This window comes from Hemitrygon akajei, chromosome 22, assembly GCF_048418815.1.
Source record: "Hemitrygon akajei chromosome 22, sHemAka1.3, whole genome shotgun sequence".
NCBI classification, from domain to species: Eukaryota; Metazoa; Chordata; class Chondrichthyes; order Myliobatiformes; family Dasyatidae; genus Hemitrygon; species Hemitrygon akajei.
Window position 1 is genome coordinate 3,938,662 of NC_133145.1, and position 26,095 is coordinate 3,964,756.

Here is a 26,095-nt window from a genome sequence, read left to right on the forward strand (position 1 = left end):
TTCACCCCAACCATAATCCCCACAACTCTCAGCTCACCCCAACCATAATCCCCACATTTTACAGCTCATCCCAACCATAATCCCCACATCTCACAGTTCACCCCAACCATAATCCCCACAACTCACAGTTCACCCCAACCATAATCCCCACAACTATCAGCTCACCACAACCACATTCCCACAACTCTCAGCTCACCCCTACCATAATCCCCACATCTTACAGCTCATCCCAACCATAATCCCCACATCTCACAGTTCACCCCAACCATAATCCCCACATCTCTCAGCTCACCCCAACCATAATCCCCACATCTCACAGTTCACCCCAACCATAATCCCCACATTTTACAGCTCATCCCAACCATAATCCCCACATCTCACAGTTCACCCCAACCATAATCCCCACATCTCTCAGCTCACCCCAACCATATTCCCCACATCTCACAGCTCAACCCAACCATAATCCCCAGATCTCACAGTTCATCCCAACCATAATCCCCACATCTCTCAGCTCTCCCCAACCATATTCCCCACATCTCACAGCTCATCCCAACCATAATCCCCACATCTCACAGCTCATCCCAACCATAATCCCCACATCTCACAGTTCATCCCAGCCATAATCCCCACCTCTCACAGATCACCCCAACCATAATCCCGACATCTCACTTTTCACCGTAGCCATAATCCCCACATCTCACAGCTAATCCCAACCATAATCACCACATCTCACAGTTCATCCCAACCATAATCCCCACATCTCACAGCTCTCCCCAACCATTATCCCCACATCTCACAAGTCAACCCAACTACAATCCCCATAACTCACACCTCCTCCCAACCATAATCCCCACGTCTCAAGGTTCACCCCAACCATAATTCCCACATCTCACAGCACATCCCAACCACAATCCCCACATCTCACAGCTCATCCCAGCCACAATCGCCACTTCTCACCGTTCACCCCCAGAATCCCCACTTCTCACAGCTCACCCCAAGCATAATCCCCACATCTCACATTTCACCCCAACCATAATCCCCACATCTCTCAGCTCACCCCAACCATAATCCCCACATCTCAATGTTCACCCCAACCATAATCCCCATATCTCACAGCTCATCCCAAACATAATGCCCACATCTCACAGTTCATCCCAACCATAATCCACAGATCTCACAGCTCACCCCAACCATTATCCCCATATCTCACAACTCAACCCAACTACAATCCCCACAACTCACACCTCCTCCCAACCATAATCCCCACGTCTCAAGGTTCACCCCAACCATAATTCCCACATCTCACAGTTCATCCCAGCCAAAATCGCCACATCTCACAGTTCACCCCAAGAATCCCCACCTCTCACAGCTCGCCCCAACAATAATCCCCACATCTCACAGTTCACCCCAACAATAATCCCCACAACTCTCAGCTCACCCCAACCATAATCCACACATCTTACAGCTCATCCCAACCATAATCCCCACATCTCACAGTTCACCCCAACCATAATCCCCACATCTCTCAGCTCACCCCATCCATAATCCCCACATGTCACAGCTCATCCCAACCATAATTCCCAGATCTCACAGTTCATCCCAGCCAAAATCGCCACATCTCACAGTTCACCCCCAGAATCCCCACCTCTCACAGCTCGCCCCAACAATAATCCCCACATCTCACAGTTCACCCCAACCATAATCCCCACAACTCTCAGCTCACCCCAACCATAATCCCCACATCTCACAGCTCACCCCAACCATAATCCCCAAATCTCACAGTTCATCCCTACCTTAATCCTTACATTTCACAGAACATCCCAGCCACAATCCCCACATCTCACAGCTCATCCAAACCATAAACCCCACATCTCTCATTTCACCCCAACCATAATCCCCACATCTTACATCTCATCCCAACCATAATCCTCACATCTCACAGTTCCCCCCAACCATAATCCCTACATCTCTCAGCTCACCCCAACCATAATCCCCACATCTCACAGCTCATCCCAACCATAATCCCCACATCTCACAGTTCCCCCCAACCATAATCCCCACATCTCTCAGCTCACCCCAACCATAATTCCCACATCTCACTGCTCATCCCAGCCATAATCGCCATATATCACAGTTCACCCCCAGAATCCCCACCTCTCACAGCTCATCCCAACCATAATCCCCACATCTTACAGCTCATCCCAACCATAATCCCCACATCTCACAGTTCACCCCAACCATAATCCCCACATCTCTCAGCTCACCCCAACCATAATTCCCACATCTCACAGCTCATCCCAACCATAATCCCCACATCTCAGAGCTCATCCCAGCCACAATCGCCACATCTCACAGATCATCCCCAGAATCCCCACCTCTCACAGATCACCCCAACCATAATCCCCACATCTCACTGTTGACCCTAGCCATAATCCCCACATCTCATAGCTCATCCCAAACATAATGCCCACATCTCACAGTTCATCCCAACCATAATCCCCACATCTCACAGCTCACCCCAACGATAATCCCCACATCCCTCAGCTCACCCCAACCATATTCCCCACATCTCACAGCTCATCCCAACCATAATACCCACATCTCACAACTCAACCCAACAACAATCCCCAGAACTCACACCTCATCCCAACCATAATCCCCACATCTCACACCTCCTCCCAACAATAATCCCCACATCTCACAGCTCACCCCAAACATAATCCCCACATCTCACAGCTCACCCCAACCGTATTCCCCACATCTCACAGCTCATCCCAACCGTAATCCCCACATCTCACAGCTCATCCCAACCATAATCCCCACATCTCACAGTTCATCTCAACCGTAATCCCCACATCTCACAGCTCACCACAACCATTATCCCCACATCTCACAACTCAACCCAACTACAATCCCCACAACTCACACCGGCTCCCAACCATAATCCCCACGTCTCAAGATTCACCCCAACCATAATTCCCACATCTCACAGCTCATCCCAGCCAAAATCGCCAGATCTCACAGTTCACCCCCAGAATCCCCACCTCTTACAGCTCACCCCAACAATAATCCCCACATCTCACAGTTCACCCCAACAATAATCCCCACATCTCACAGCTCACCCCAACCATAATCCCGACATCTCACAGCTCACCCCAACAATAATCCCAACATCTCACAGTTCACCCCAACCATAATCCCCACAACTCTCAGCTCACCCCAACCATAATCCCCACATTTTACAGCTCATCCCAACCATAATCCCCACATCTCACAGTTCACCCCAACCATAATCCCCACAACTCTCAGCTCACCACAACCACATTCCCCACAACTCTCAGCTCACCCCTACCATAATCCCCACATCTTAAAGCTCATCCCAACCATAATCCCCACATCTCACAGTTCACCCCAACCATAATCCCCACATCTCTCAGCTCACCCCAACCATAATCCCCACATCTCACAGTTCACCCCAACCATAATCCCCACATTTTACAGCTCATCCCAACCATAATCCCCACATCTCACAGTTCACCCCAACCATAATCCCCACATCTCTCAGCTCACCCCAACCATATTCCCCACATCTCACAGCTCAACCCAACCATAATCCCCAGATCTCACAGTTCATCCCAACCATAATCCCCACATCTCTCAGCTCACCCCAACCATATTCCCCACATCTCACAGCTCATCCCAACCATAATCCCCACATCTCACAGCTCATCCCAACCATAATCCCCACATCTCACAGTTCATCCCAGCCATAATCCCCACCTCTCACAGATCACCCCAACCATAATCCCGACATCTCACTTTTCACCGTAGCCATAATCCCCACATCTCACAGCTAATCCCAACCATAATCACCACATCTCACAGTTCATCCCAACCATAATCCCCACATCTCACAGCTCTCCCCAACCATTATCCCCACATCTCACAAGTCAACCCAACTACAATCCCCATAACTCACACCTCCTCCCAACCATAATCCCCACGTCTCAAGGTTCACCCCAACCATAATTCCCACATCTCACAGCACATCCCAACCACAATCCCCACATCTCACAGCTCATCCCAGCCACAATCGCCACTTCTCACCGTTCACCCCCAGAATCCCCACTTCTCACAGCTCACCCCAAGCATAATCCCCACATCTCACATTTCACCCCAACCATAATCCCCACATCTCTCAGCTCACCCCAACCATAATCCCCACATCTCACAGCTCACCTCAACCATAATCCCCACATCTCACAGCTCATCCCATCCATAATCGCCACATCTCACAGTTCACCCCCAGAATCCCCACCTCTCACAGATCACCCCAACCATAATCCCCACATCTCACTGTTCACCCCAACCATAATCCCCATATCTCACAGCTCATCCCAAACATAATGCCCACATCTCACAGTTCATCCCAACCATAATCCACAGATCTCACAGCTCACCCCAACCATTATCCCCATATCTCACAACTCAACCCAACTACAATCCCCACAACTCACACCTCCTCCCAACCATAATCCCCACGTCTCAAGGTTCACCCCAACCATAATTCCCACATCTCACAGTTCATCCCAGCCAAAATCGCCACATCTCACAGTTCACCCCAACAATAATCCCCACATCTCACAGCTCACCCCAACGATAATCCCCACATCCCTCAGCTCACCCCAACCATATTCCCCACATCTCACAGCTCATCCCAACCATAATACCCACATCTCACAACTCAACCCAACAACAATCCCCAGAACTCACACCTCATCCCAACCATAATCCCCACATCTCACACCTCCTCCCAACAATAATCCCCACATCTCACAGCTCACCCCAAACATAATCCCCACATCTCACAGCTCACCCCAACCGTATTCCCCACATCTCACAGCTCATCCCAACCGTAATCCCCACATCTCACAGCTCATCCCAACCATAATCCCCACATCTCACAGTTCATCTCAACCGTAATCCCCACATCTCACAGCTCACCCCAACCATTATCCCCACATCTCACAACTCAACCCAACTACAATCCCCACAACTCACACCGGCTCCCAACCATAATCCCCACGTCTCAAGATTCACCCCAACCATAATTCCCACATCTCACAGCTCATCCCAGCCAAAATCGCCAGATCTCACAGTTCACCCCCAGAATCCCCACCTCTTACAGCTCACCCCAACAATAATCCCCACATCTCACAGTTCACCCCAACAATAATCCCCACATCTCACAGCTCACCCCAACCATAATCCCCACATCTCACAGCTCACCCCAACAATAATCCCAACATCTCACAGTTCACCCCAACCATAATCCCCACAACTCTCAGCTCACCCCAACCATAATCCCCACATTTTACAGCTCATCCCAACCATAATCCCCACATCTCACAGTTCACCCCAACCATAATCCCCACAACTCACAGTTCACCCCAACCATAATCCCCACAACTATCAGCTCACCACAACCACATTCCCCACAACTCTCAGCTCACCCCTACCATAATCCCCACATCTTACAGCTCATCCCAACCATAATCCCCACATCTCACAGTTCACCCCAACCATAATCCCCACATCTCTCAGCTCACCCCAACCATAATCCCCACATCTCACAGTTCACCCCAACCATAATCCCCACATTTTACAGCTCATCCCAACCATAATCCCCACATCTCACAGTTCACCCCAACCATAATCCCCACATCTCTCAGCTCACCCCAACCATATTCCCCACATCTCACAGCTCAACCCAACCATAATCCCCAGATCTCACAGTTCATCCCAACCATAATCCCCACATCTCTCAGCTCTCCCCAACCATATTCCCCACATCTCACAGCTCATCCCAACCATAATCCCCACATCTCACAGCTCATCCCAACCATAATCCCCACATCTCACAGTTCATCCCAGCCATAATCCCCACCTCTCACAGATCACCCCAACCATAATCCCGACATCTCACTTTTCACCGTAGCCATAATCCCCACATCTCACAGCTAATCCCAACCATAATCACCACATCTCACAGTTCATCCCAACCATAATCCCCACATCTCACAGCTCTCCCCAACCATTATCCCCACATCTCACAAGTCAACCCAACTACAATCCCCATAACTCACACCTCCTCCCAACCATAATCCCCACGTCTCAAGGTTCACCCCAACCATAATTCCCACATCTCACAGCACATCCCAACCACAATCCCCACATCTCACAGCTCATCCCAGCCACAATCGCCACTTCTCACCGTTCACCCCCAGAATCCCCACTTCTCACAGCTCACCCCAAGCATAATCCCCACATCTCACATTTCACCCCAACCATAATCCCCACATCTCTCAGCTCACCCCAACCATAATCCCCACATCTCAATGTTCACCCCAACCATAATCCCCATATCTCACAGCTCATCCCAAACATAATGCCCACATCTCACAGTTCATCCCAACCATAATCCACAGATCTCACAGCTCACCCCAACCATTATCCCCATATCTCACAACTCAACCCAACTACAATCCCCACAACTCACACCTCCTCCCAACCATAATCCCCACGTCTCAAGGTTCACCCCAACCATAATTCCCACATCTCACAGTTCATCCCAGCCAAAATCGCCACATCTCACAGTTCACCCCAAGAATCCCCACCTCTCACAGCTCGCCCCAACAATAATCCCCACATCTCACAGTTCACCCCAACAATAATCCCCACAACTCTCAGCTCACCCCAACCATAATCCACACATCTTACAGCTCATCCCAACCATAATCCCCACATCTCACAGTTCACCCCAACCATAATCCCCACATCTCTCAGCTCACCCCATCCATAATCCCCACATGTCACAGCTCATCCCAACCATAATCCCCAGATCTCACAGCTGACCCCAAACATAATCGCCAGATCTCACAGCTCACCCCAACCATATTCCCCACATCTCACAGCTCATCCCAACCGTAATCCCCACATCTCACAGCTCATCCCAACCATAATCCCCACATCTCACAGTTCATCTCAACCGTAATCCCCACATCTCACAACTCAACCCAACTACAATCCCCAGAACTCACACCTCATCCCAACCATCATCCCCACATCTCACACCTCCTCCGAACCATAATCCCCACGTCTCACAGTTCAACACAATCATAATCCCCACATCTCACAGCTGATCCCAACCACAATCCCCACATCTCACAGCTCATCCCAGCCACAATCGCCACATCTCACCGTTCACCCCCAGAATCCCCACCTCTCACAGCTCACCCGAACCGTAATCCCCACATCTCACATTTCACCCCAACCATAATCCCCACATCTCTCAGCTAACCCCAACCATAATCCCCACATCTCACAGCTCACCTTAACCATAATCCCCAAATCTCACAGTTCATCCCTACCTTAATGCCTACATTTCACAGTACATCCCAGCCACAATCCCCACATCTCACAGCTCATCCCAACCATAATCCCCACATCTCACAGCTCATCCCAAACATAATGCCCACATCTCACAGTTCATCTCAACCGTAATCGCCACATCTCACAGCTCACCCCAACCATTATCCACACATCTCACAACTCAACCCAACAACAATCCCCAGAACTCACACCTCATCCCAACCATAATCGCCACATCTCACACCTCCTCCCAACAATAATCCACACATCTCAGAGCTCACCCCAAACATAATCCCCACATCTCACAGCTCACCCCAACCATAATCCCCACATCTCACAGCTCATCCCAACCATAATCACCACATCTCACAGCTCATCTCAACCGTAATCCCCACATCTCACAGCTCACCCCAACCATTATCCCCACATCTCACAACTCAACCCAACTACAATCCCCACAACTCACACCTCCTCCCAACCATAATCCCCACGTCTCCAGGTTCACCCCAACCATAATTCCCACATCTCACAGCTCATCCCAGCCAAAATCGCCACATCTCACAGTTCACCCCCAGAATCCCCACCTCTTACAGCTCACCCCAACAATAATCCCAACATCTCACAGTTCACCCCAACCATAATCCCCACAACTCTCAGCTCACCCCAACCATAATCCACACATCTTACAGCTCATCCCAACCATAATCCCCACATCTCACAGTTCACCCCAACCATAATCCCCACATCTCTCAGCTCACCCCATCCATAATCCCCACATGTCACAGCTCATCCCAACCATAATCCCCAGATCTCACAGCTCACCCCAAACATAATCGCCAGATCTCACAGCTCACCCCAACCATATTTCCCACATCTCACAGCTCATCCCAACCGTAATCCCCACATCTCACAGCTCATCCCAACCATAATCCCCACATCTCACAGTTCATCTCAACCGTAATCCCCACATCTCACAACTCAACCCAACTACAATCCCCAGAACTCACACCTCATCCCAACCATCATCCCCACATCTCACACCTCCTCCGAACCATAATCCCCACGTCTCACAGTTCAACACAATCATAATCCCCACATCTCACAGCTGATCCCAACCACAATCCCCACATCTCACAGCTCATCCCAGCCACAATCGCCACATCTCACCGTTCACCCCCAGAATCCCCACCTCTCACAGCTCACCCGAACCGTAATCCCCACATCTCACATTTCACCGAAACCATAATCCCCACATCTCTCAGCTAACCCCAACCATAATCCCCACATCTCACAGCTCACCTCAGCCATAATCCCCAAATCTCACAGTTCATCCCTACCTTAATGCCTACATTTCACAGTACATCCCAGCCACAATCCCCACATCTCACAGCTCATCCCAACCATAATCCCCACATCTCACAGCTCATCCCAAACATAATGCCCACATCTCACAGTTCATCCCAACCATAATCCCCACATCTCGCAGCTCACCCCAACCATATTCCCCACATCTCACAGCTCATCCCAACCGTAATCCCCATATCTCACAGCTCATCCCAACCATAATCCCCACATCTCACAGTTCATCTCAACCGTAATCGCCACATCTCACAGCTCACCCCAACCATTATCCCCACATCTCACAACTCAACCCATCAACAATCCCCAGAACTCACACCTCATCCCAACCATAATCGCCACATCTCACACCTCCTCCCAACAATAATCCACACATCTCAGAGCTCACCCCAAACATAATCCCCACATCTCACAGCTCATCCCAACCATAATCACCACATCTCACAGCTCATCACAACCATAATCCCCATATACGTCAGTTCATCCCAGCCACAATCGCCACATCTCACAGTTCACCCCCAGAATCCCCACCTCTCACAGCTCACCCGAACCATAATCCCCACATCTCACAGTTCATCCCTACCTTAATCCCTACATTTCTCAGTACATCCCAGCCACAATCCCCACATCTCACAGCTCATCCCAACCATAATCCCCACATCTCACAGTTCACCCCAACCATAATCCACACATCTTACCACTCATCCCAACCATAATCCCCACATCTCACAGTTCACCCCAACCATAATCCCCACATCTCTCAGCTCACCCCCACCATAATCCCCACATCTCACAGCTCATCACAACCATAATTCCCACATCTCACAGCTCATCCCAGCCACAACCGCCACATCTCACAGTTCACCCCCAGAATCCCCACCTCTTACAGCTCACCCCAACAATAATCCCAACATCTCACAGTTCACCCCAACCATAATCCCCACAACTCTCAGCTCACCCCAACCATAATCCACACATTTTACAGCTCATCCCAACCATAATCCCCACATCTCACAGTTCACCCCAACCATAATCCCCACATCTCTCAGCTCACCCCATGCATAATCCCCACATGTCACAGCTCATCCCAACCATAATCCCCAGATCTCACTGTTCACCCTAGCCATAATCCCCACATCTCACAGCTAATCCCAACCATAATCACCACAGCTCACAGCTCATCCCAAACATAATGCCCACATCTCACAGTTCATCGCAACCATAATCCCCACATCTCACAGCTCACCCCAACGATAATCCCCACATCTCACAGCTCACCCCAACCATAATCCCCACATCTCACAGCTCATCCCAACCATAATCCCCACATCTCACAGTTCATCTCAACCGTAATCCCCACATCTCACAGTTCACCCCAACCATTATCTCCACATCTCACAACTCAACCCAACTACAATCCCCACAACTCACACCTCATCCCAACCATAATCCCCACCTCTCACACCTCCTCCCAACCATAATCCCCACATCTCACAGCTCACCCCAACCAGAAACCCCACATCTCACATCTCACCCCAACCATATTCCCCTCATCGCACAGCTCATCCCAACCGTAAACCCCACATCTCACAGCTCACCTCAACCATAATCCCCAAATCTCACAGTTCATCCCTACCTTAATCCCTACATTTCACAGTACATCCCAGCCACAATCCCCACATCTCACAGCTCATCCCAACCATAATCCCCACATCTCACAGCTCATCCAAACCATATTCCCCACATCTCACAGCTCATCCCAGCCACAATCGCCACATCTCACAGTTCACCCCCAGAATCCCCACCTCTCACAGATCACCTCAACCATAATCCCCACATATCACTGTTCACCCCAGCCATAATCCACACATCTCAGAACTCATTCCAACCATAATCCCCACATCTCACAGCTCATCCAAACCATGATGCCCACATCTCACAGTTCACCCCAACCATAATCCCCACATCTTACAGCTCATCCCAACCATAATACCCACATCTCACTGTTCACCCCAACCATAATCCCCACATCTCTCAGCTCACCCCAACCATAATCCCCACATCTCACAGCTCATCCCAGCCATAATCGCCATATCTCACAGTTCACCCCCGGAATCCCCACCTCTCACAGATCACCCCAACCATAATCCCCACATCTCACTGTTCAGCCAAGCCATAATCCCCAAATCTCAGAGCTAATCCCAACCATAATCACCACATCTCACAGCTCACCCCATCCATAATCCCCACAAGTCACATTTCACCCCAACCATCATCCCCACATCACACATCTCATCCCAACCATAATCCCCACATCTCTCAGCTCACCCCAACCATAATCCCCACATCTCACAGCTCACCTCAACCATAATCCCCACATCTCACAGCTCATCCCAGCCATAATCGCCACATCTCACCGTTCACCCCCAGAATCCCCACTTCTCACAGCTCACCCCAAGCATAATCCCCACATCTCACATTTCACCCCAACCATAATCCCCACATCTCTCAGCTCACCCCAACCATAATCCCCACATCTCACAGCTCACCCCAACCATAAACCCCACATCTCACAGCTCATCCCAGCCATAATCGCCACATCTCACAGTTCACCCCCAGAATCCCCACCTCTCACAGATCACCCCAACCATAATCCCCACATCTCACTGTTCACCCCAACCATAATCCCCACATCTCACAGCTCATCCCAAACATAATGCCCACATCTCACAGTTCATCCCAACCATAATCCACACATCTCACAGCTCACCCCAACCATTATCCCCATATCTCACAACTCAACCCAACTACAATCCCCACAACTCACACCTCCTCCCAACCATAATCCCCACATCTCTCAGCTCACCCCAACCATAATCCCCACATCTCACAGCTCACCTCAACCATAATCCCCACATCTCACAGTTCATCCCAACCATAATCCCCACATCTCTCAGCTCACCCCAACCATATTCCCCACATCTCACAGCTCATCCCAACCATAATCCCCACATCTCACAGCTCATCCCAACCATAATCCCCACATCTCACAGTTCATCCCAGCCATAATCCCCACCTCTCACAGATCACCCCAACCATAATCCCGACATCTCACTTTTCACCGTAGCCATAATCCCCACATCTCACAGCTAATCCCAACCATAATCACCACATCTCACAGTTCATCCCAACCATAATCCCCACATCTCACAGCTCTCCCCAACCATTATCCCCACATCTCACAAGTCAACCCAACTACAATCCCCATAACTCACACCTCCTCCCAACCATAATCCCCACGTCTCAAGGTTCACCCCAACCATAATTCCCACATCTCACAGCACATCCCAACCACAATCCCCACATCTCACAGCTCATCCCAGCCACAATCGCCACTTCTCACCGTTCACCCCCAGAATCCCCACTTCTCACAGCTCACCCCAAGCATAATCCCCACATCTCACATTTCACCCCAACCATAATCCCCACATCTCTCAGCTCACCCCAACCATAATCCCCACATCTCAATGTTCACCCCAACCATAATCCCCATATCTCACAGCTCATCCCAACCATAATGCCCACATCTCACAGCTCATCCCAAACATAATGCCCACATCTCACAGTTCATCCCAACCATAATCCACAGATCTCACAGCTCACCCCAACCATTATCCCCATATCTCACAACTCAACCCAACTACAATCCCCACAACTCACACCTCCTCCCAACCATAATCCCCACGTCTCAAGGTTCACCCCAACCATAATTCCCACATCTCACAGTTCATCCCAGCCAAAATCGCCACATCTCACAGTTCACCCCAAGAATCCCCACCTCTCACAGCTCGCCCCAACAATAATCCCCACATCTCACAGTTCACCCCAACAATAATCCCCACAACTCTCAGCTCACCCCAACCATAATCCACACATCTTACAGCTCATCCCAACCATAATCCCCACATCTCACAGTTCACCCCAACCATAATCCCCACATCTCTCAGCTCACCCCATCCATAATCCCCACATGTCACAGCTCATCCCAACCATAATCCCCAGATCTCACAGCTGACCCCAAACATAATCGCCAGATATCACAGCTCACCCCAACCATATTCCCCACATCTCACAGCTCATCCCAACCGTAATCCCCACATCTCACAGCTCATCCCAACCATAATCCCCACATCTCACAGTTCATCTCAACCGTAATCCCCACATCTCACAACTCAACCCAACTACAATCCCCAGAACTCACACCTCATCCCAACCATCATCCCCACATCTCACACCTCCTCCGAACCATAATCCCCACGTCTCACAGTTCAACACAATCATAATCCCCACATCTCACAGCTGATCCCAACCATAATCCCCACATCTCACAGCTCATCCCAACCATAATCCCCACATCTCACAGTTCATCCCAGCCATAATCCCCACCTCTCACAGATCACCCCAACCATAATCCCGACATCTCACTTTTCACCGTAGCCATAATCCCCACATCTCACAGCTAATCCCAACCATAATCACCACATCTCACAGTTCATCCCAACCATAATCCCCACATCTCACAGCTCTCCCCAACCATTATCCCCACATCTCACAAGTCAACCCAACTACAATCCCCATAACTCACACCTCCTCCCAACCATAATCCCCACGTCTCAAGGTTCACCCCAACCATAATTCCCACATCTCACAGCACATCCCAACCACAATCCCCACATCTCACAGCTCATCCCAGCCACAATCGCCACTTCTCACCGTTCACCCCCAGAATCCCCACTTCTCACAGCTCACCCCAAGCATAATCCCCACATCTCACATTTCACCCCAACCATAATCCCCACATCTCTCAGCTCACCCCAACCATAATCCCCACATCTCAATGTTCACCCCAACCATAATCCCCATATCTCACAGCTCATCCCAAACATAATGCCCACATCTCACAGTTCATCCCAACCATAATCCACAGATCTCACAGCTCACCCCAACCATTATCCCCATATCTCACAACTCAACCCAACTACAATCCCCACAACTCACACCTCCTCCCAACCATAATCCCCACGTCTCAAGGTTCACCCCAACCATAATTCCCACATCTCACAGTTCATCCCAGCCAAAATCGCCACATCTCACAGTTCACCCCAAGAATCCCCACCTCTCACAGCTCGCCCCAACAATAATCCCCACATCTCACAGTTCACCCCAACAATAATCCCCACAATTCTCAGCTCACCCCAACCATAATCCACACATCTTACAGCTCATCCCAACCATAATCCCCACATCTCACAGTTCACCCCAACCATAATCCCCACATCTCTCAGCTCACCCCATCCATAATCCCCACATGTCACAGCTCATCCCAACCATAATCCCCAGATCTCACAGCTGACCCCAAACATAATCGCCAGATCTCACAGCTCACCCCAACCATATTCCCCACATCTCACAGCTCATCCCAACCGTAATCCCCACATCTCACAGCTCATCCCAACCATAATCCCCACATCTCACAGTTCATCTCAACCGTAATCCCCACATCTCACAACTAAACCCAACTACAATCCCCAGAACTCACACCTCATCCCAACCATCATCCCCACATCTCACACCTCCTCCGAACCATAATCCCCACGTCTCACAGTTCAACACAATCATAATCCCCACATCTCACAGCTGATCCCAACCACAATCCCCACATCTCACAGCTCATCCCAGCCACAATCGCCACATCTCACCGTTCACCCCCAGAATCCCCACCTCTCACAGCTCACCCGAACCGTAATCCCCACATCTCACATTTCACCCCAACCATAATCCCCACATCTCTCAGCTAACCCCAACCATAATCCCCACATCTCACAGCTCACCTTAACCATAATCCCCAAATCTCACAGTTCATCCCTACCTTAATGCCTACATTTCACAGTACATCCCAGCCACAATCCCCACATCTCACAGCTCATCCCAACCATAATCCCCACATCTCACAGCTCATCCCAAACATAATGCCCACATCTCACAGTTCATCTCAACCGTAATCGCCACATCTCACAGCTCACCCCAACCATTATCCACACATCTCACAACTCAACCCAACAACAATCCCCAGAACTCACACCTCATCCCAACCATAATCGCCACATCTCACACCTCCTCCCAACAATAATCCACACATCTCAGAGCTCACCCCAAACATAATCCCCACATCTCACAGCTCACCCCAACCATAATCCCCACATCTCACAGCTCATCCCAACCATAATCACCACATCTCACAGCTCATCTCAACCGTAATCCCCACATCTCACAGCTCACCCCAACCATTATCCCCACATCTCACAACTCAACCCAACTACAATCCCCACAACTCACACCTCCTCCCAACCATAATCCCCACGTCTCCAGGTTCACCCCAACCATAATTCCCACATCTCACAGCTCATCCCAGCCAAAATCGCCACATCTCACAGTTCACCCCCAGAATCCCCACCTCTTACAGCTCACCCCAACAATAATCCCAACATCTCACAGTTCACCCCAACCATAATCCCCACAACTCTCAGCTCACCCCAACCATAATCCACACATCTTACAGCTCATCCCAACCATAATCCCCACATCTCACAGTTCACCCCAACCATAATCCCCACATCTCTCAGCTCACCCCATCCATAATCCCCACATGTCACAGCTCATCCCAACCATAATCCCCAGATCTCACAGCTCACCCCAAACATAATCGCCAGATCTCACAGCTCACCCCAACCATATTTCCCACATCTCACAGCTCATCCCAACCGTAATCCCCACATCTCACAGCTCATCCCAACCATAATCCCCACATCTCACAGTTCATCTCAACCGTAATCCCCACATCTCACAACTCAACCCAACTACAATCCCCAGAACTCACACCTCATCCCAACCATCATCCCCACATCTCACACCTCCTCCGAACCATAATCCCCACGTCTCACAGTTCAACACAATCATAATCCCCACATCTCACAGCTGATCCCAACCACAATCCCCACATCTCACAGCTCATCCCAGCCACAATCGCCACATCTCACCGTTCACCCCCAGAATCCCCACCTCTCACAGCTCACCCGAACCGTAATCCCCACATCTCACATTTCACCGAAACCATAATCCCCACATCTCTCAGCTAACCCCAACCATAATCCCCACATCTCACAGCTCACCTCAGCCATAATCCCCAAATCTCACAGTTCATCCCTACCTTAATGCCTACATTTCACAGTACATCCCAGCCACAATCCCCACATCTCACAGCTCATCCCAACCATAATCCCCACATCTCACAGCTCATCCCAAACATAATGCCCACATCTCACAGTTCATCCCAACCATAATCCCCACATCTCGCAGCTCACCCCAACCATATTCCCCACATCTCACAGCTCATCCCAACCGTAATCCCCATATCTCACAGCTCATCCCAACCATAATCCCCACATCTCACAGTTCATCTCAACCGTAATCGCCACATCTCACAGCTCACCCCAACCATTATCCCCACATCTCACAACTCAACCCATCAACAATCCCCAGAACTCACACCTCATCCCAACCATAATCGCCACATCTCACACCTCCTCCCAACAATAATCCACACATCTCAGAGCTCACCCCAAACATAATCCCCACATCTCACAGCTCATCCCAACCATAATCACCACATCTCACAGCTCATCACAACCATAATCCCCATATACGTCAGTTCATCCCAGCCACAATCGCCACATCTCACAGTTCACCCCCAGAATCCCCACCTCTCACAGCTCACCCGAACCATAATCCCCACATCTCACAGTTCATCCCTACCTTAATCCCTACATTTCTCAGTACATCCCAGCCACAATCCCCACATCTCACAGCTCATCCCAACCATAATCCCCACATCTCACAGTTCACCCCAACCATAATCCACACATCTTACCACTCATCCCAACCATAATCCCCACATCTCACAGTTCACCCCAACCATAATCCCCACATCTCTCAGCTCACCCCCACCATAATCCCCACATCTCACAGCTCATCACAACCATAATTCCCACATCTCACAGCTCATCCCAGCCACAACCGCCACATCTCACAGTTCACCCCCAGAATCCCCACCTCTTACAGCTCACCCCAACAATAATCCCAACATCTCACAGTTCACCCCAACCATAATCCCCACAACTCTCAGCTCACCCCAACCATAATCCACACATTTTACAGCTCATCCCAACCATAATCCCCACATCTCACAGTTCACCCCAACCATAATCCCCACATCTCTCAGCTCACCCCATGCATAATCCCCACATGTCACAGCTCATCCCAACCATAATCCCCAGATCTCACTGTTCACCCTAGCCATAATCCCCACATCTCACAGCTAATCCCAACCATAATCACCACAGCTCACAGCTCATCCCAAACATAATGCCCACATCTCACAGTTCATCGCAACCATAATCCCCACATCTCACAGCTCACCCCAACGATAATCCCCACATCTCACAGCTCACCCCAACCATAATCCCCACATCTCACAGCTCATCCCAACCATAATCCCCACATCTCACAGTTCATCTCAACCGTAATCCCCACATCTCACAGTTCACCCCAACCATTATCTCCACATCTCACAACTCAACCCAACTACAATCCCCACAACTCACACCTCATCCCAACCATAATCCCCACCTCTCACACCTCCTCCCAACCATAATCCCCACATCTCACAGCTCACCCCAACCAGAAACCCCACATCTCACATCTCACCCCAACCATATTCCCCTCATCGCACAGCTCATCCCAACCGTAAACCCCACATCTCACAGCTCACCTCAACCATAATCCCCAAATCTCACAGTTCATCCCTACCTTAATCCCTACATTTCACAGTACATCCCAGCCACAATCCCCACATCTCACAGCTCATCCCAACCATAATCCCCACATCTCACAGCTCATCCAAACCATATTCCCCACATCTCACAGCTCATCCCAGCCACAATCGCCACATCTCACAGTTCACCCCCAGAATCCCCACCTCTCACAGATCACCTCAACCATAATCCCCACATATCACTGTTCACCCCAGCCATAATCCACACATCTCAGAACTCATTCCAACCATAATCCCCACATCTCACAGCTCATCCAAACCATGATGCCCACATCTCACAGTTCACCCCAACCATAATCCCCACATCTTACAGCTCATCCCAACCATAATACCCACATCTCACTGTTCACCCCAACCATAATCCCCACATCTCTCAGCTCACCCCAACCATAATCCCCACATCTCACAGCTCATCCCAGCCATAATCGCCATATCTCACAGTTCACCCCCGGAATCCCCACCTCTCACAGATCACCCCAACCATAATCCCCACATCTCACTGTTCAGCCAAGCCATAATCCCCAAATCTCAGAGCTAATCCCAACCATAATCACCACATCTCACAGCTCACCCCATCCATAATCCCCACAAGTCACATTTCACCCCAACCATCATCCCCACATCACACATCTCATCCCAACCATAATCCCCACATCTCTCAGCTCACCCCAACCATAATCCCCACATCTCACAGCTCACCTCAACCATAATCCCCACATCTCACAGCTCATCCCAGCCATAATCGCCACATCTCACCGTTCACCCCCAGAATCCCCACTTCTCACAGCTCACCCCAAGCATAATCCCCACATCTCACATTTCACCCCAACCATAATCCCCACATCTCTCAGCTCACCCCAACCATAATCCCCACATCTCACAGCTCACCCCAACCATAAACCCCACATCTCACAGCTCATCCCAGCCATAATCGCCACATCTCACAGTTCACCCCCAGAATCCCCACCTCTCACAGATCACCCCAACCATAATCCCCACATCTCACTGTTCACCCCAACCATAATCCCCACATCTCACAGCTCATCCCAAACATAATGCCCACATCTCACAGTTCATCCCAACCATAATCCACACATCTCACAGCTCACCCCAACCATTATCCCCATATCTCACAACTCAACCCAACTACAATCCCCACAACTCACACCTCCTCCCAACCATAATCCCCACATCTCTCAGCTCACCCCAACCATAATCCCCACATCTCACAGCTCACCTCAACCATAATCCCCACATCTCACAGTTCATCCCAACCATAATCCCCACATCTCTCAGCTCACCCCAACCATATTCCCCACATCTCACAGCTCATCCCAACCATAATCCCCACATCTCACAGCTCATCCCAACCATAATCCCCACATCTCACAGTTCATCCCAGCCATAATCCCCACCTCTCACAGATCACCCCAACCATAATCCCGACATCTCACTTTTCACCGTAGCCATAATCCCCACATCTCACAGCTAATCCCAACCATAATCACCACATCTCACAGTTCATCCCAACCATAATCCCCACATCTCACAGCTCTCCCCAACCATTATCCCCACATCTCACAAGTCAACCCAACTACAATCCCCATAACTCACACCTCCTCCCAACCATAATCCCCACGTCTCAAGGTTCACCCCAACCATAATTCCCACATCTCACAGCACATCCCAACCACAATCCCCACATCTCACAGCTCATCCCAGCCACAATCGCCACTTCTCACCGTTCACCCCCAGAATCCCCACTTCTCACAGCTCACCCCAAGCATAATCCCCACATCTCACATTTCACCCCAACCATAATCCCCACATCTCTCAGCTCACCCCAACCATAATCCCCACATCTCAATGTTCACCCCAACCATAATCCCCATATCTCACAGCTCATCCCAACCATAATGCCCACATCTCACAGCTCATCCCAAACATAATGCCCACATCTCACAGTTCATCCCAACCATAATCCACAGATCTCACAGCTCACCCCAACCATTATCCCCATATCTCACAACTCAACCCAACTACAATCCCCACAACTCACACCTCCTCCCAACCATAATCCCCACGTCTCAAGGTTCACCCCAACCATAATTCCCACATCTCACAGTTCATCCCAGCCAAAATCGCCACATCTCACAGTTCACCCCAAGAATCCCCACCTCTCACAGCTCGCCCCAACAATAATCCCCACATCTCACAGTTCACCCCAACAATAATCCCCACAACTCTCAGCTCACCCCAACCATAATCCACACATCTTACAGCTCATCCCAACCATAATCCCCACATCTCACAGTTCACCCCAACCATAATCCCCACATCTCTCAGCTCACCCCATCCATAATCCCCACATGTCACAGCTCATCCCAACCATAATCCCCAGATCTCACAGCTGACCCCAAACATAATCGCCAGATATCACAGCTCACCCCAACCATATTCCCCACATCTCACAGCTCATCCCAACCGTAATCCCCACATCTCACAGCTCATCCCAACCATAATCCCCACATCTCACAGTTCATCTCAACCGTAATCCCCACATCTCACAACTCAACCCAACTACAATCCCCAGAACTCACACCTCATCCCAACCATCATCCCCACATCTCACACCTCCTCCGAACCATAATCCCCACGTCTCACAGTTCAACACAATCATAATCCCCACATCTCACAGCTGATCCCAACCACAATCCCCACATCTCACAGCTCATCCCAGCCACAATCGCCACATCTCACCGTTCACCCCCAGAATCCCCACCTCTCACAGCTCACCCGAACCGTAATCCCCACATCTCACATTTCACCCCAACCATAATCCCCACATCTCTCAGCTAACCCCAACCATAATCCCCACATCTCACAGCTCACCTTAACCATAATCCCCAAATCTCACAGTTCATCCCTACCTTAATGCCTACTTTTCACAGTACATCCCAGCCACAATCCCCACATCTCACAGCTCATCCCAACCATAATCCCCACATCTCACAGCTCATCCCAAACATAATGCCCACTTCTCACAGTTCATCTCAACCGTAATCGCCACATCTCACAGCTCACCCCAACCATTATCCACACATCTCACAACTCAACCCAACAACAATCCCCAGAACTCACACCTCATCCCAACCATAATCGCCACATCTCACACCTCCTCCCAACAATAATCCACACATCTCAGAGCTCACCCCAAACATAATCCCCACATCTCACAGCTCACCCCAACCATAATCCCCACATCTCACAGCTCATCCCAACCATAATCACCACATCTCACAGCTCATCTCAACCGTAATCCCCACATCTCACAGCTCACCCCAACCATTATCCCCACATCTCACAACTCAACCCAACTACAATCCCCACAACTCACACCTCCTCCCAACCATAATCCCCACGTCTCCAGGTTCACCCCAACCATAATTCCCACATCTCACAGCTCATCCCAGCCAAAATCGCCACATCTCACAGTTCACCCCCAGAATCCCCACCTCTTACAGCTCACCCCAACAATAATCCCAACATCTCACAGTTCACCCCAACCATAATCCCCACAACTCTCAGCTCACCCCAACCATAATCCACACATTTTACAGCTCATCCCAACCATAATCCCCACATCTCACAGTTCACCCCAACCATAATCCCCACATCTCTCAGCTCACCCCATCCATAATCCCCACATGTCACAGCTCATCCCAACCATAATCCCCAGATCTCACAGCTCACCCCAAACATAATCGCCAGATCTCACAGCTCACCCCAACCATATTTCCCACATCTCACAGCTCATCCCAACCGTAATCCCCACATCTCACAGCTCATCCCAACCATAATCCCCACATCTCACAGTTCATCTCAACCGTAATCCCCACATCTCACAACTCAACCCAACTACAATCCCCAGAACTCACACCTCATCCCAACCATCATCCCCACATCTCACACCTCCTCCGAACCATAATCCCCACGTCTCACAGTTCAACACAATCATAATCCCCACATCTCACAGCTGATCCCAACCACAATCCCCACATCTCACAGCTCATCCCAGCCACAATCGCCACATCTCACCGTTCACCCCCAGAATCCCCACCTCTCACAGCTCACCCGAACCGTAATCCCCACATCTCACATTTCACCGAAACCATAATCCCCACATCTCTCAGCTAACCCCAACCATAATCCCCACATCTCACAGCTCACCTCAGCCATAATCCCCAAATCTCACAGTTCATCCCTACCTTAATGCCTACATTTCACAGTACATCCCAGCCACAATCCCCACATCTCACAGCTCATCCCAACCATAATCCCCACATCTCACAGCTCATCCCAAACATAATGCCCACATCTCACAGTTCATCCCAACCATAATCCCCACATCTCGCAGCTCACCCCAACCATATTCCCCACATCTCACAGCTCATCCCAACCGTAATCCCCATATCTCACAGCTCATCCCAACCATAATCCCCACATCTCACAGTTCATCTCAACCGTAATCGCCACATCTCACAGCTCACCCCAACCATTATCCCCACATCTCACAACTCAACCCAACAACAATCCCCAGAACTCACACCTCATCCCAACCATAATCGCCACATCTCACACCTCCTCCCAACAATAATCCACACATCTCAGAGCTCACCCCAAACATAATCCCCACATCTCACAGCTCACCCCAACCATAATCCCCACATCTCACAGCTCATCCCAACCATAATCACCACATCTCACAGCTCATCACAACCATAATCCCCATATACGTCAGTTCATCCCAGCCACAATCGCCACATCTCACAGTTCACCCCCAGAATCCCCACCTCTCACAGCTCACCCGAACCATAATCCCCACATCTCACAGTTCATCCCTACCTTAATCCCTACATTTCTCAGTACATCCCAGCCACAATCCCCACATCTCACAGCTCATCCCAACCATAATCCCCACATCTCACAGTTCACCCCAACCATAATCCACACATCTTACCACTCATCCCAACCATAATCCCCACATCTCACAGTTCACCCCAACCATAATCCCCACATCTCTCAGCTCACCCCCACCATAATCCCCACATCTCACAGTTCACCCCAACCATAATCCCCACATCTCTCAGCTCACCCCCACCATAATCCCTACATCTCACAGCTCATCCCAGCCACAACCGCCACATCTCACAGTTCACCCCCAGAATCCCCACCTCTTACAGCTCACCCCAACAATAATCCCAACATCTCACAGTTCACCCCAACCATAATCCCCACAACTCTCAGCTCACCCCAACCATAATCCACACATTTTACAGCTCATCCCAACCATAATCCCCACATCTCACAGTTCACCCCAACCATAATCCCCACATCTCTCAGCTCACCCCATGCATAATCCCCACATGTCACAGCTCATCCCAACCATAATCCCCAGATCTCACTGTTCACCCTAGCCATAATCCCCACATCTCACAGCTAATCCCAACCATAATCACCACAGCTCACAGCTCATCCCAAACATAATGCCCACATCTCACAGTTCATCGCAACCATAATCCCCACATCTCACAGCTCACCCCAACGATAATCCCCACATCTCACAGCTCACCCCAACCATAATCCCCACATCTCACAGCTCATCCCAACCATAATCCCCACATCTCACAGTTCATCTCAACCGTAATCCCCACATCTCACAGTTCACCCCAACCATTATCTCCACATCTCACAACTCAACCCAACTACAATCCCCACAACTCACACCTCATCCCAACCATAATCCCCACCTCTCACACCTCCTCCCAACCATAATCCCCACATCTCACAGCTCACCCCAACCAGAAACCCCACATCTCACATCTCACCCCAACCATATTCCCCTCATCGCACAGCTCATCCCAACCGTAAACCCCACATCTCACAGCTCACCTCAACCATAATCCCCAAATCTCACAGTTCATCCCTACCTTAATCCCTACATTTCACAGTACATCCCAGCCACAATCCCCACATCTCACAGCTCATCCCAACCATAATCCCCACATCTCACAGCTCATCCAAACCATATTCCCCACATCTCACAGCTCATCCCAGCCACAATCGCCACATCTCACAGTTCACCCCCAGAATCCCCACCTCTCACAGATCACCTCAACCATAATCCCCACATATCACTGTTCACCCCAGCCATAATCCACACATCTCAGAACTCATTCCAACCATAATCCCCACATCTCACAGCTCATCCAAACCATGATGCCCACATCTCACAGTTCACCCCAACCATAATCCCCACATCTTACAGCTCATCCCAACCATAATACCCACATCTCACTGTTCACCCCAACCATAATCCCCACATCTCTCAGCTCACCCCAACCATAATCCCCACATCTCACAGCTCATCCCAGCCATAATCGCCATATCTCACAGTTCACCCCCGGAATCCCCACCTCTCACAGATCACCCCAACCATAATCCCCACATCTCACTGTTCAGCCAAGCCATAATCCCCAAATCTCAGAGCTAATCCCAACCATAATCACCACATCTCACAGCTCACCCCATCCATAATCCCCACAAGTCACATTTCACCCCAACCATCATCCCCACATCACACATCTCATCCCAACCATAATCCCCACATCTCTCAGCTCACCCCAACCATAATCCCCACATCTCACAGCTCACCTCAACCATAATCCCCACATCTCACAGCTCATCCCAGCCATAATCGCCACATCTCACCGTTCACCCCCAGAATCCCCACTTCTCACAGCTCACCCCAAGCATAATCCCCACATCTCACATTTCACCCCAACCATAATCCCCACATCTCTCAGCTCACCCCAACCATAATCCCCACATCTCACAGCTCACCCCAACCATAAACCCCACATCTCACAGCTCATCCCAGCCATAATCGCCACATCTCACAGTTCACCCCCAGAATCCCCACCTCTCACAGATCACCCCAACCATAATCCCCACATCTCACTGTTCACCCCAACCATAATCCCCACATCTCACAGCTCATCCCAAACATAATGCCCACATCTCACAGTTCATCCCAACCATAATCCACACATCTCACAGCTCACCCCAACCATTATCCCCATATCTCACAACTCAACCCAACTACAATCCCCACAACTCACACCTCCTCCCAACCATAATCCCCACATCTCTCAGCTCACCCCAACCATAATCCCCACATCTCACAGCTCACCTCAACCATAATCCCCACATCTCACAGTTCATCCCAGCCAAAATCGCCACATCTCACAGTTCACCCCCAGAATCCCCACCTCTCACAGCTCGCCCCAACAATAATCCCCACATCTCACAGTTCACCCCAACCATAATCCCCACAACTCTCAGCTCACCCCAACCATAATCCACACATCTTACAGCTCATCCCAACCATAATCCCCACATCTCACAGTTCACCCCAACCATAATCCCCACATCTCTCAGCTCACCCCATCCATAATCCCCACATGTCACAGCTCATCCCAACCATAATCCCCAGATCTCACAGCTCAACCCAAACATAATCGCCAGATCTCACAGCTCACCCCAACCATATTCCCCACATCTCACAGCTCATCCCAACCGTAATCCCCACATCTCACAGCTCATCCCAACCATAATCCCCACATCTCACAGTTCATCTCAACCGTAATCCCCACATCTCACAACTCAACCCAACTACAATCCCCAGAACTCACACCTCATCCCAACCATCATCCCCACATCTCACACCTCCTCCGAACCATAATCCCCACGTCTCACAGTTCAACACAATCATAATCCCCACATCTCACAGCTGATCCCAGCCACAATCGCCACATCTCACCGTTCACCCCCAGAATCCCCACCTCTCACAGCTCACCCGTACCGTAATCCCCACATCTCACATTTCACCCCAACCATAATCCCCACATCTCTCAGCTAACCCCAACCATAATCCCCACATCTCACAGCTCACCTCAACCATAATCCCCAAATCTCACAGTTCATCCCTACCTTAATGCCTACATTTCACAGTACATCCCAGCCACAATCCCCACATCTCACAGCTCATCCCAACCATAATCCCCACATCTCACAGCTCATCCCAAACATAATGCCCACACCTCACAGTTCATCCCAACCATAATCCCCACATCTCGCAGCTCACCCCAACCATATTCCCCACATCTCACAGCTCATCCCAACCGTAATCCCCATATCTCACAGCTCATCCCAACCATAATCCCCACATCTCACAGTTCATCTCAACCGTAATCGCCACATCTCACAGCTCACCCCAACCATTATCCCCACGTC